General features: G+C 51.0%; 1 non-coding gene across 1 annotated transcript; it reads left to right on the top strand.

Annotated features, from left to right (window-relative positions):
* Nucleotides 1–7,858: 7,858 nt before the first annotated feature.
* On the top strand, nt 7,859–7,940 carry TRNAS-UGA (transfer RNA serine (anticodon UGA)). Its single transcript has one exon. It is a non-coding gene; the product is annotated as a tRNA-Ser (tRNA).
* The last annotated feature ends 4,217 nt before the right edge of the window (nt 7,941–12,157 follow it).

Here is a 12,157-nt window from a genome sequence, read left to right as displayed (position 1 = left end):
CTGGCAACCGTCTCCTTATACCTGAGAATTATCCATACACCCCAGGGGTGTGAGCCCTGCGCTCCCCTGTCAGTGCCTGGGGCACAGAGCCATGTGTACGAGTCACTCTCTGTGCAGGGATGTCAGTTTGTACAGACTTTGCTGGTGCTTTTTCTGTAGCCTGTGGTAAAATAAGGCAATTAACTAGATGCGTTGATGGAAGTTCTCTGCGTACCCTCAGGGGTACACGTACCCCTGGTTGAGAACCACTGATGTAGGGGAACCCAGGCCCACCTCCCGATTCTGACTTCCAACCCCGTACCCTGGGCAGCTGGTTCAGCTTTGCTTACCTTGCATCAGCCTCAAGTCAGCTTCACTGGGTCACCAGTTCCACCATGGCCAGGCGTCAGAGAGAGGAAGTTTCCTCTCAGCTGTAAAAGCAGCAAGGGCTCCATGAGCGGTCGGTGCTGATGGAGCAATTATTGACACTTTCTCTAGTCTCCTTTTCAGATTTTGCCCCATTTTCTCTTTAATTCTCCAATGTTAATTTAACAATCTCAGATTTGGGATATTTTCACACCTGTTTGACCTGCAGCAAATTTTCTTCCTTTCTTTGGGAAATTGTCCTGAATCATTCCCCAAATGAGAAGGGGCTTAATGGATGCTGTTTGCAGAACCCTGAGACACAGCTGCCTCTAGGGTGGGCTGGGGTGGCCTTTCTCTGCTGGCGAGGAAGGGGACAGGAGGAAAAAGTCCCCAGTGGAGACTGTCCAGCACAAGGTTACGCAGTCCTGGCTACTGCTACCCCCAACTGCCAGTCGCCTGCCTGCCCCTGCTTCTGCCTCCTCCCCACTGCCAGGAAGTTTTCCTGCTCCACGCTCCCCTCACGTACCCTCTTAAAGCACCTCCTCAAAGGGCTCCCTGCTGCCATGTGAATGGTGTGGGTGTGTGTGTGTGTGTGTGGGGGGGGGAATTATTGCTGTCTGTTAATTGAACTTCCACTGTCCAATTACTCTCACTTAATATAAAATATCTTCATATTCGGGTGGTTTTCTCTCATTAGCAAATGTTTCTTTTTAGACCCATTTCTTCCCCAGTTCTCAAAGATACATATAAAATATCCTGTGTGCAGCGCTGTAGTAGGCAGGGTGGTCCCAGGGTATTGGAGGCTTCCCCCTTGGTTTGTATATGTAACCCTTCTGCCCCTCTGAGTTGGCAGCAACAAGGGCCGGGTTTAGTATCCAGGGGTTCCGTTTCAATAACCCAATGCTAAACCAGATCGAGCCCCCACCCAGTGACCTGGGAAAATCTTACACACACCCCTAGGCGCCTCAAAGAGGTAATGCTTCCCCTCTCGCAAGCACAGAGTCTCGGTGTAGCAGAAAAGGTTTAATACATGAGATAAACAACAAACACTAAATTGGGAAAAAAGCTCAACTAGAGTTCATAGACCAAACCGTGAGCAAAGACCCACCCCAGGAAATTGGGCTGTGTCCTCTTTCCTGGGCTCTTGAGTCCAGTAACCCCAAAATCACCCACAGTCCCAAAAGTCCCACAATCCAAAAGTCTCTGTCCTGGGTCAGTGCAGCCCCAAAGTTTGAGAGTCTATCTGCAGAGGTCCCTCCCCCCAGCCTGGGTAGAAAGGGGCACCTTACGTGGTCTGGGGCCAACTGCCCTGCCTCTCTGTGGGTTCTGCTCCAGCCTTCTCCACGAACTGCTCCGCTTTACCAGCTGCTCCACTCTGCTCCGCCAGCCATCTTCACAAACTGCTCCACTCCACCAGCTGCTCTGCTCCATGAGCTGCTCCAGTTCTCCCTGCAAACTGCTCGGCTCCACTCACTCTGTGGGCCACTCCACCCGTCCCACAGCTACACCACTCTGCTCCACCAGCTGTCCTGTGATCCGCTACAGCCATCCCCACAAACTGCTCCACTCCACTAGCTGCTCTGTTCCACAGTATAGTTTCAGGCTCCCCCACTAGCTAGCACAGTACTTAACACTCTTTGCTCAGTAATTTCAGCTCATAGCAGGGGAGCCCCAGTGCTAATGCACTATTAGCCAAAAGTGAGTTCAGCTCAATAACTTGTACTCAGATTCTTAAGGGAATAAAACATCAACTCTGACATTCCACAGTAGAGAAAGAAGAATGTGCAAATTGGTGTTCTAGACCCTCACAAAGAGACCCACACCACTAAGTACACACACCAGTCTACAACCTCCTTCCTTCATGGGGCCTTGGAACCCATGTCCCATGTTTAGCAAGTACCACCCAACTGAGGTTGAGTCATCTCTGTCACAAAGCAGTCCCACAGCTCCCCATTCACACAATCAGGGTGACAAACTTTTTTTTTCCTGCCCCAATAACAAAGAAATTGGGGATCCCAGAGCTGTTAAAATAACCATCCCAGTCTGCTGTGGGCTTATGCTAAGTGGAGGGTGGATGCCAATGCAAATCTTTCCCCATTCTTTGAAATTCTTGGAATTCTTTCCACATTCCCTACAATTCACCACCAGATGTCAGGGTAGCACTCATCCTGACTCTGCTTACATCAATGCTTGGTGTTATTCTCCAGCCCATTCCTTATGAATACTAACTTGATGTTAACTTTTTTGCTGGCAGCTGTGAATTGAGTGGAGCTTTTCACTGATCTGTCTACAGCAACATGCAGATCCCGTTCTTGGGTTGTGTAGCCGATAATCTGTTCTGCTGCCCTCGCTAGGTGTGATGCATGTTCAGTAGGGGTTTCTCCCCTCTTCCCTTTTTGTATTTCCTCTCCCTACTAGTGTTGGAGTGTCCTTCTCCTCAGGTTAGTGTATTAATGATCTCATCTTGGGGTCATATGTGTCAATTCGTTGTTACGTCTTCAGAGAACTATCCATGATGACTCCAAGATCTCTTTCCTGATTAGTTGTAGCTAAATTAGCCCCCATCATATTGTATGTATAGTTGGGGTTATGTTTTCCCAACGTGACATTTATCCACCTTAAATTTCATTTGCCATTTTCTTGCCCAATCACTTAGTTTTGTGAGATCTTTTTGAAGTTCTTCGCAGTCTGCTTTGGTCTTAACTATCTTGAGCAGTTTAGTATCGTCTGTGAACTTTGCCACCTCACTGTTTACCCCTTTCTCCAAATCATTTATGAATAAGTCGAATAGGATTGGTCCTAGGGCTGACCTAGGAAAATCACAGCAGCAAGATGGAGTCTGGAGTCACATGGGCAGGTCACATGTCCATGCATGATTCAATTTGCAGGCCTACGCCATTGTTTACATGTTAGTTTGAATGTTCCCAGGAAAGCTCAGATGTGGATTGGCATTTTCCAAAGTCCATTGTCAGTGAAGCATTTCTTGATTGGGCACTTACTGAGAATAGTCCTTTTTCAACAAGCTGACCAAATGCATCACTGAGGCTACTTGAAATCAAATACATTTGAGATACAAGTACATAGCCCATATTCATAACTTCAGATACAAAAATGGTACACACATACAGCTAGTATAATTATAACCAGCAAATCATAACCTTGTCACAGACACCTCACATGACAACTTTTGCACAATATTTGTTGAAAATATATAATAGTGGTGGCAGCAATGATCTATATGGTCCCAGTTGATATTAATAATGTCACAGCCTACAGAGAAGTGGGAGGGAGGCATCTTCTAGCAGGCGTTTCTCCTACATTTCTCCATTGCCGCTTGGGCGGAGGCAAGAATGGAGCAAAACACGCCTGGCTGAAGGTTTTGCGTTCAACTTTGAGGATTAAGCTTGAGCCTCCGGCATGGGTGCTGGGAGATGGATTTCTGAGTTGCATCCAGCACAGTCTTCAGGCCTGAGCTGAAACCACTGAGGCCAAGAGAGATGGGTTTAAGGTGGCCTTTGAGGCTCCCAGCAGGTCTTGAGGAGCAAGGGGTTACCGCCATCCCTGGGGAGCTCAAACCACCATCCTTTCGATTAACAGCAAAACACAAAGACCCATTGCGCCACAGAGACACATGTCTGCTGTTACCAAGGCTGCTGCCTAGCAGCGTGCGCATCTGCCTGCCAGCGCTAGAGCTCGCAAGGCAAGTGTGGGTGCTGGAGGTAAAGAGCCAGTAGAGTGACACAGCAGCTCTAAAGGGGGGTGAAGGCCAGGAGTGAGGGGTTCAGGGCATGGGAAGGGGCTCTGGGCTGGGGCAGGGGGGTAAGGATGCGGGAGGGGGTGAGGGCTCTAACAGGGGAAGAAGGGCAGAAATGAGGGGTTCAGGGTACAGGAAGGGGCTCCAGGCTGGGCAGGGGGTTGGGGTGCAGGAAGGGGTGAGGGCTCCGGCTGGGGATGTGTGTAACCTTCCCCTTTCCCTAGCCATGTGTCTGAGCCACCAGGGCCAGCACGTACAAGGCCTCGCTGCTGAAGCACTGACAGTGTCCAGTGATGCTACACCTGGCCCTCTACTGACAGCTCAGGGGTTTGGCTTCCTCTGGCACTGAGACGCCACAATAATTACAGGGTTATTTCTAATGGGTTAAAGCAGAACTTGTGCTGAGATTAACACGTCCCTCGTGGGTCTGGGGGTTTTACAGCATGAACTGGCTCTGCTTGTGGGTACTGTGCATGTGTTTAAGTGATACTAACACGGCTGAAACACACAACTCCCCATCCTGGGGGTTTCCATCCCCCCGATTCCTTCCACGGGGGGCGCTGACCCAGCTCCTCTACGGCCAGATGTCCCGATGGGCAGCAGTTGGGATATTGGGAGAGGTTCTGTTTTCTGTGTCTAGTGACAGCCCCAAAGTGACTCCCACCAGCCCCCATTGCCTTGTGCTGCAGCTGCCTGTCTCTGAATACTGGTCTGGAATTCGATTGGAACGAGGCCCTTGGGGGCTGAAGAGACCACGGGTCAGGCACTGCAACATTGTAGTCAGAACATCCATGTCTAGATTTTAAGGCCAGTCAAGACAACTAAATAATCCTCTCTAACCCCCATGCACGTGACAGGCCACAAAGTCACCCCTGCACTTAGCCCAATCACCAGGATTAAACCAAAATATTCCAGCCTTTAGGAGAATATCCCGTTGTGTGCTACAGACGGAGCATAGGAGAGGCAGAGGAGTACCAAAACTGGAGGCCCCTGCACTGGAATTGGTTTGGTGAGATGTACCCAGCTAATCCGGGCAAGTGACTTGTGCCCCATGCTGCAGAGGATGACAAAAACTCCAACATCCCTGCCAGTGTGAGCTGGGGGAAATTCCTTCCTAACCCCAGCAATGGAGATCAGGGAGACCCTGAGCATGAGAGCAAGGCCACCAGCCAAGCACCGGAGAGAAATGGTGTTCTATCTCACCCGAGAGCACTTTCTTCAGCCCCACCTGTCCCCTCTTGCCAGCCCCATGTGAGGTGGAGAATCCATCATTGCCTTGGGTACTTTGTTCCAATGTTTAATCACCCGATTGCAAATGTGTCCCTTATTTCTCATTTTAGTTTCTCTGCCATTAACTTCCAGCCACTGGTTCTTGTTCTGCCTTTTGCTGCTAGGTTAAAGAACCCTTCAGTACCCAGAATTTTCTCTTTGGGAGGTGATTTACACACTCTCATCAAGTGACCTCTTGGTCTTCTCTGTGATAGACTGAACAGACTGAGCTCTTGTCTCGCACTGGAAGGCAACCTTTCAGCACTTTTTTTTTCTCTTCTCTGCCCCCCTGTCCAATTTTTCATTCTTCATCTTAAAATATGGCCAGGACGACTGTGCTGAAAAGTCCAGTGTTGGTCTGACCAATGTTGTACACAGAGATAACACTAGTGCCCTATATCTAGTCACTGTTCTCCTGTCCATACATCCAAGGACGACCACAGCATCACACGGGGATTTCATGCTGAGTTGTTTGTCCATTATGACACCTAAACCCTTCTCCAAGTCAAAGCAGTCTGGCCTTGCTCGTTAGTAAAGCTCAATGTGTTTGAATGGCCACAGCTGCCCAAGTGTTCTGTAACATGCACAAGGGATTCCCCTCCTCAGTCACCTTCACCTGCTGTTAGTCTCTTATCTCTTTCTTCTTCTCCAGGATCCGCATGTGTCATTGTGAGAGGAGTTCTCCTCCTCTCTTTGCCTGGGAGCGATGTGACCCCCCGGATGGACTGACCAAACCCAGGATTCCTTCAGCCTGAAAGCAGAGGGGAGCCTTCACCCGCTCCCTCTTTAAGGCTCCAGTCCCAGATCCTAAATTTCCTGCCAAAGCAGAAAAATCCACCCTGAGCCCAACTCCTCTCTCGGTGGTGATTTCCTTTCTCCCACAAATCTGTCTTGAGGACACAGCCCTGGGAACAGGTGAACACAACCCCTGAGATTTCCCTTCGCAGCCTGCAAGGGGCAGTTCGCCCTATTAAACAGCTTGGGAATGTCGTCTTTTTCTTTTCTCCTTTCAAAAGTAACTTCTTGTATTTCTAGTCTCTTCATATGACCCCTCGATTTGCTGCTTCCAATTCTCTGCTGTACACGCCAGCACTGGATCGAGTGAGGTGCCTGGAGCCATCCTGTAATGGGTACATGGGGGACTTGCAGGATTAGACCCTAAAATCGCTTTGGAGGGAAATTCTAAGCCCACCCAACCCCGACCTGTTCCTGGGAGGTGTCGGTGCTGACCCAGGCTACCGAGCACCATGGAGTGAAGAGACCAATTTTATCAGTAAGTCAGACCCCCCGGCTGCCCCCTGCCTGGATCACATCCTCCCAGGTGACGCGAGCCACCCTCCAGAGCCATTGCTGGGACCCGGGGGACAGCCACACAAGCCATGGGGATGGGCAGCTCCCAGGAATCTCGGCAACGAATCTCCAGGCCGGAGGGTTTCCCCTAGTGCCTGATCCACCCTCAGGGTCCAACCAGCCAGCAGCTTCCACCCCAGGCTAGTGCGCTAACAGCAGCAGTGTGGCTGGGGGGCTCGGCCGGTGACAGGGGCCAGTCGCCTGAGCATGAACCCAGCCGACCCCAGGAGATGGACCCGGGTCACCAGCCCAACCCACCACGCAGCTGCTGCCGCTACCCCATTAGTGCGTGAGCTCCCATGGACCACGCTGGGGAGATCTCCCAGCTGCAGGGTAGATGCCCCTGAGCGCCTGGCAGGGCACAGCTCCTGGCTGACCTGCCCTGCTGAGTTCTCTACTAGGCTGGGTGGATCCAAGGCCAAGGATGCTGGGTGACAGTGGGGCATTGGCTCTGGGCTGGGACTGTCACTTCCCCCCCCGCCCATCCAACAGGATCACAGCAAACGAAACCAGTTCAGCCTTCAGGGGAAGAGTTCAGTCCAGGGTGTGGTGCATTCTGAGAGCAGGGACGGTGCAGAGAAAGGGCAGATACAGGGCACCTCTGAACACTCTGCGCAGAACTGCTTGTCCTGACCCACAGCCCCTGTTATCCCAGCCCTGGGCTCCCCTCTCACTGCTCTGCCAGTGCCCCACACTCCCGATCCACAGACCTCCCCCACCGTATCTGTGACTTCTGCTACCGAACCACCAATGCGCTGACCCCTCTTGTGAGACATTTCTCTGCACAATACTGCTGCTATTCCAGTTACTGACTCCAGGAAACATTTTCTTTAGCCTAGTTCCGTGTGTCACTGGTTTCTATAGCAAAGATCAGTCACTGGCCCTGTGGCCCAGACATTCTCAATCACATCAAGCTTCAAGTTGAGAATCATTTCCCATTCCCGCTCTGTGGGAGGGGAGACTTTTAAACACGCTCTCTGTGCGACTGCGCATGGCTAAGCAAAGAGAACAAACCCAAAATCCCCCCTGTGCTTTGGGAGCCAGGTTTGCTGTGGGAATTCTGTAGTTCAGATGACTTCACACTTGGGCATTGTGATTCTTTACCAGTTTATCTGGCAGTGGGGCAATTTTGTGCTCACAGCTGTGATGGTTGAGTGGTTAAGGTGTTGGAGTTGAAATCCAATAGGGTTTCCTTGTGCAGGTTCAAATCCTGCTCACAGTGAAGCCTGTGTTTTAGCTACTCTCTAACCCGGGCAATACCTCTCTACAACCCCCTGAGACACTCTCAATTCTCTCCCCACCCCAAGGAAATCCTGTTCTGCTCCTTTCATAGGGATTCCTGGGACACCACTTCTCAGCACCTGAAGCCTCTGGCACTCACCTAGTGCCCCATAGATCAATCATAGCCCTGGTTCTGCTCCTCTCTCTAGCGTGCGAAAGGAGCAAAGTCAGTGACTCCATGCGTGCTACAGGGCTGCAGAACCAACAGAGAGAGAAAAAAAAAAAAGGTGCCTAGCAGCCATCTCTGCTCCTGCCCCTCCCACCTGCTAGCAGGCCTGGCTGATAAGCTCCTCCTCTTCTCCTTCAGCGCCTCCCGCTGGCCATTGATGGGGTGTGCTGGAGGAGTGAGGAGAGAAAGAAGTAGGGCAGGGTCGGGTAGGAAGAGATTTGATGGTTTGGGGGCAGGGCCTGTGGTGGAGCAGGCCTTGAGCCCTGCCCGGGAACTCTCAAAGTCAGCACCTCTGCGCGCAGAAGCCTTCCCTGAGTCTGAGCTGCCAGGATCCCTGCCGCAGAGCAAGTGCCACAAGTCTCAGCCTCTCTGTACCACACATGGCTCTGGGAACCACCAGGAATCATTTGGCTCCTGGCACACAAGGCAACTTAAAAGCTGAGTCCTTGGACAGCAGCTCAAACCCTGGCTCCTCCCATTAAGAGCCTGATGCTCTACTGACTGAGCAAGCCAGGCTTGCTAGGAGCCTCCACCCCTCCTCTTCTTCTCCACGGCCACTGCCAATTCCTCCTTCTCTTCCTCTCTCCTGCACCTGAGGGTCACTAAATCTACTCACCTAGACAGCCAGCCCGTCCACTGCACCCCAATCCCCCATGCCTGAGCCTCCCTGCCAAAGTCCTGCACCTGGCTCCATAGAATTAATTCTCACGTGTCACTGGGAACTCTATTTCTTGTGCCCAGAGAGTCTCAGCCCCACTCAGTAGAAGACCTGAGAAACACAGTGTCTGCCTTTTCTAAAGAAGTGTTTGGAGGGGCTTTTCTTCCCTGGCCTAATGGATAAGATGTCTGACTTCAAATCAGGAGATTGAGGGTTTAAGTCTCTTCATGGTTGTGTTGCTGCAGTTTTACCTTCGTGCTGAAAGTCCTGCTCCCTTCAGGGTTGGAACCTCTTCTTGGCCGCTCAGACCAATGCTCTGCCTTCAGCTAGAGCCCTGGGAAGGAGTTGGGGGTTGGGTGTCACAAAGGCTGGGACATGAGCGGCAGGTGCTTCCAGTCAAGACCTTGCCATTCCTGACTTGCCAAAGATAATGGGCGGCTGCCCGGGCTGGCATGTAGAGCAGTTTCCCTCTTCCAAGTGTGCACCTGCCCCTGTGCTTGAGGGGGTTGGTAAATAGCACCTTGGGAGCCTGGGTGTTTCTCTGCTTCTTGCCAGCTGGGGAAAAGCCTCTTGGTGTAAAAACTTCTGCCTCACTGCAAAAGTGAGCACTGTGAGTGGGAACAGACAGAGGCCCCACCATGGGGGCTGGCCCTGCTTTCCTACCTTCTTCTGATGTTGGCCACAGAGCATCACCAGCTGCCCTGCATGCTGGTTTGTGGGTTGCTTTCAGTGGGCGTTTGGCATGGCAGGGAGCAGCCTGGCCGGGGGTCTTTGTGGCTGTCTGCTGGCCATGCATAGGCATGGGCCCCCCTCTCCTCTTGCCCCGCCTTCAGTTGTTCTCTGGCTTATAAACCTTCCCTTGGAGGTGTCAGCACCAGCCACCTCAGCACTAGGTGTCCGGAGGAGGGAAGGTGTGAGGGGCTCCAGGTTGGGCTCCACCTCCCTCCTGCCAAGCCCTGACTATTAATCCCGGCCCTGACACTCCTTTCTTCAAGCACTGTGTGGGCCAGAGGAAAGGTGTGGCAGCAAGCACAAGGGCCAAACTTGTGGGCATCAGGTGAAGCAGCAAGAATCCCAACCACCAGGTCAAACCACAGGACTACAGGCAGCCATAGCCGCTTCTACACCCCAATCCATTGCAGCCATCTCAACCAAAGACCTGGTTCCAGTGGGTGTGAGTCACTCAGCAGGACGGAAAAAACTCACTCTTAAACAACTAGAGACAGGGAAATTGAGCACTTTGAGCTCCAGGGCTTTATCAAAAACTAATAAAGGTCCCACTGACATTTGAACTCAGATTGCAGGATTCAGAGTTCTGAGTGCTGCCCATTACACCATGGGACCAGCTTGTGCTTCCTTTTCTGGCCTTTGGTGACCCTCACAGGGCTGGCTCATGTAAGGGATTGTTGGCCCTTTACTAAAACTTAGTGGGGTTTTTGGTTGGCTCGTTCCCAGTCCCAATAGAAGGGAGAAGGGTCAATGGGAAATCAGGCCCCTGAGACTGACGTGCCCCGGGGCAATGGTCACCAACTGGTAGGGAACACGTGAGAATTTGTTAATGGAGAAAAATTCCTGGTGAAAATTGGCAAAGCTGTGGACATTTTGAAAAGTTCCAGTGAATTTACACATGAAGATACAAACAGAGAGACAAACACACAGAGAGAAAGAGAAAATCACACACTGCACAGGCCCACACAGACATAACAAAAAACAAACCCACACAGCGCACAGAGCCATATACACATAAGGGAAAGCCACACAAAATATAGAAAGAACAAATCCACACCAAAAAATACAGCAAAAGCCCACAACAAGTTTTGTGAAAGCATAAAAACCACATACCAAAAAAATACTAAGCAAAAAACCAATCTGCATGCAGAAATCATACACACACGCACCCAAAACTATGCCAGGCATCCACCAAAATCACACAGGACCCATATGCCCATCAGTGAGACAGACAAAAACCACATCAACATACAGAAAGCCAGGCAGGGTTTGAGTCTCACAGCGAAGAGGGTCAGCACACAGGTGGTTTGGGGAGCAAAGACTGAGGGGGAGTCAGGGGCAGTGCTCTGGGCTCTGCCTGACCCCTTCTGACACAGGCGGCTGGTGGAGAGCAGAACCTGATAGATCTGTGGAATCTGCCCTGCTCTCTGTAAAGCAAGGGGACCTCGGTGTCTTCTGAGCTGGAATTGTATTTTCTGCAGGACAAAATGATTGGCAGAAGCCATTTGCTTAAAGAAAACTAGTGCTTCAGGTGAGGTTTGAACTCATAACTTCAGTATCATTCCACTCAGCACTAGCTACTATAAATCCTGTGCACTCACCCACTGCACCTTTGGTGCCTAGCTGAGGATCTTGTCTCCTTGATTCATGGATGGATTAGGGATTGAGGGAGTTGCATTAGCTAAACCAAATCCATATTAATGGCTGCAGAATGGCAATAGCAGAGGTGGGGAGTCTCCTTCTGAGTGATAGAGCTGGTTCCCCCTTCCATTGCTGAGGGGAAGGTTGGTGCTTTGAGCCCACTAGGTGCTGGAACGTCCCATGGGTGAGATTAACAGAACTCAAGAGGAGAGAAGGAAAGGGAAGGGAAGTCTTTTCTAGTCCTGCCTAGCTCCATTGGTCTCCTGTGGCCCTTTCGGCTCTCTGCTCCCCTGTTGGGGAGATGCAGAGACAAGCCCCCATCTGGGTGAGTCACCGAGAGGCTGTGTCCCATGGAGTGTGTGTGGGAGAGAGGGAGGGTTGGATTGGGCTCAAGGGGAGAAGGTTGTGTGTGACAGTGTGTGGGGGAGGGGGTTATAAATGATGGAAAACACAGGGGCAGTGACAGTGAAGCCCCGTGTCTCAGTGTTATGACCCTGTGTGGTGCTGCTGTTCACCTTCCCCTCCTATGGTCTCATCTTTCATTGAATCCAGCATTTTTTCACCTGTCATCATCCCAGAGGTGTCCCACATGCCTCAGATACAGAGTGTCCCTCTTAGAGACGCTGAGGCCTGGAACTGATTTCAGCTGCTGGACAGCTCTGCTAGGTTTTTATACATTTGCACAGGAAAATGCTGAGTGTTTCAATTCATTTCAAGCCACCCCCCACCCACTCCCAATTCAGCAAACTCCTGAATATACTGGAGATGGGTCTGGAAATCGATTTTCATTTGAAAAAGTTTTTAAAGGGAATCACTTGGATTGGAACTAGGAAGCCATTACCCTGCAGGGAAACATTCAACCACTGATCTATACGCTCAACAAAGAGTGTTATGTACAGCTTACAGTAGGAACAGCTTTGAACCTGGAGGTTAGTAACTTTATCTCTATACAAACACCACA

Source organism: Gopherus flavomarginatus, chromosome 25, assembly GCF_025201925.1.
Source record: "Gopherus flavomarginatus isolate rGopFla2 chromosome 25, rGopFla2.mat.asm, whole genome shotgun sequence".
Lineage (NCBI taxonomy): Eukaryota > Metazoa > Chordata > Testudines > Testudinidae > Gopherus > Gopherus flavomarginatus.
This window is presented reverse-complemented; position numbering and strand designations above follow the sequence as displayed.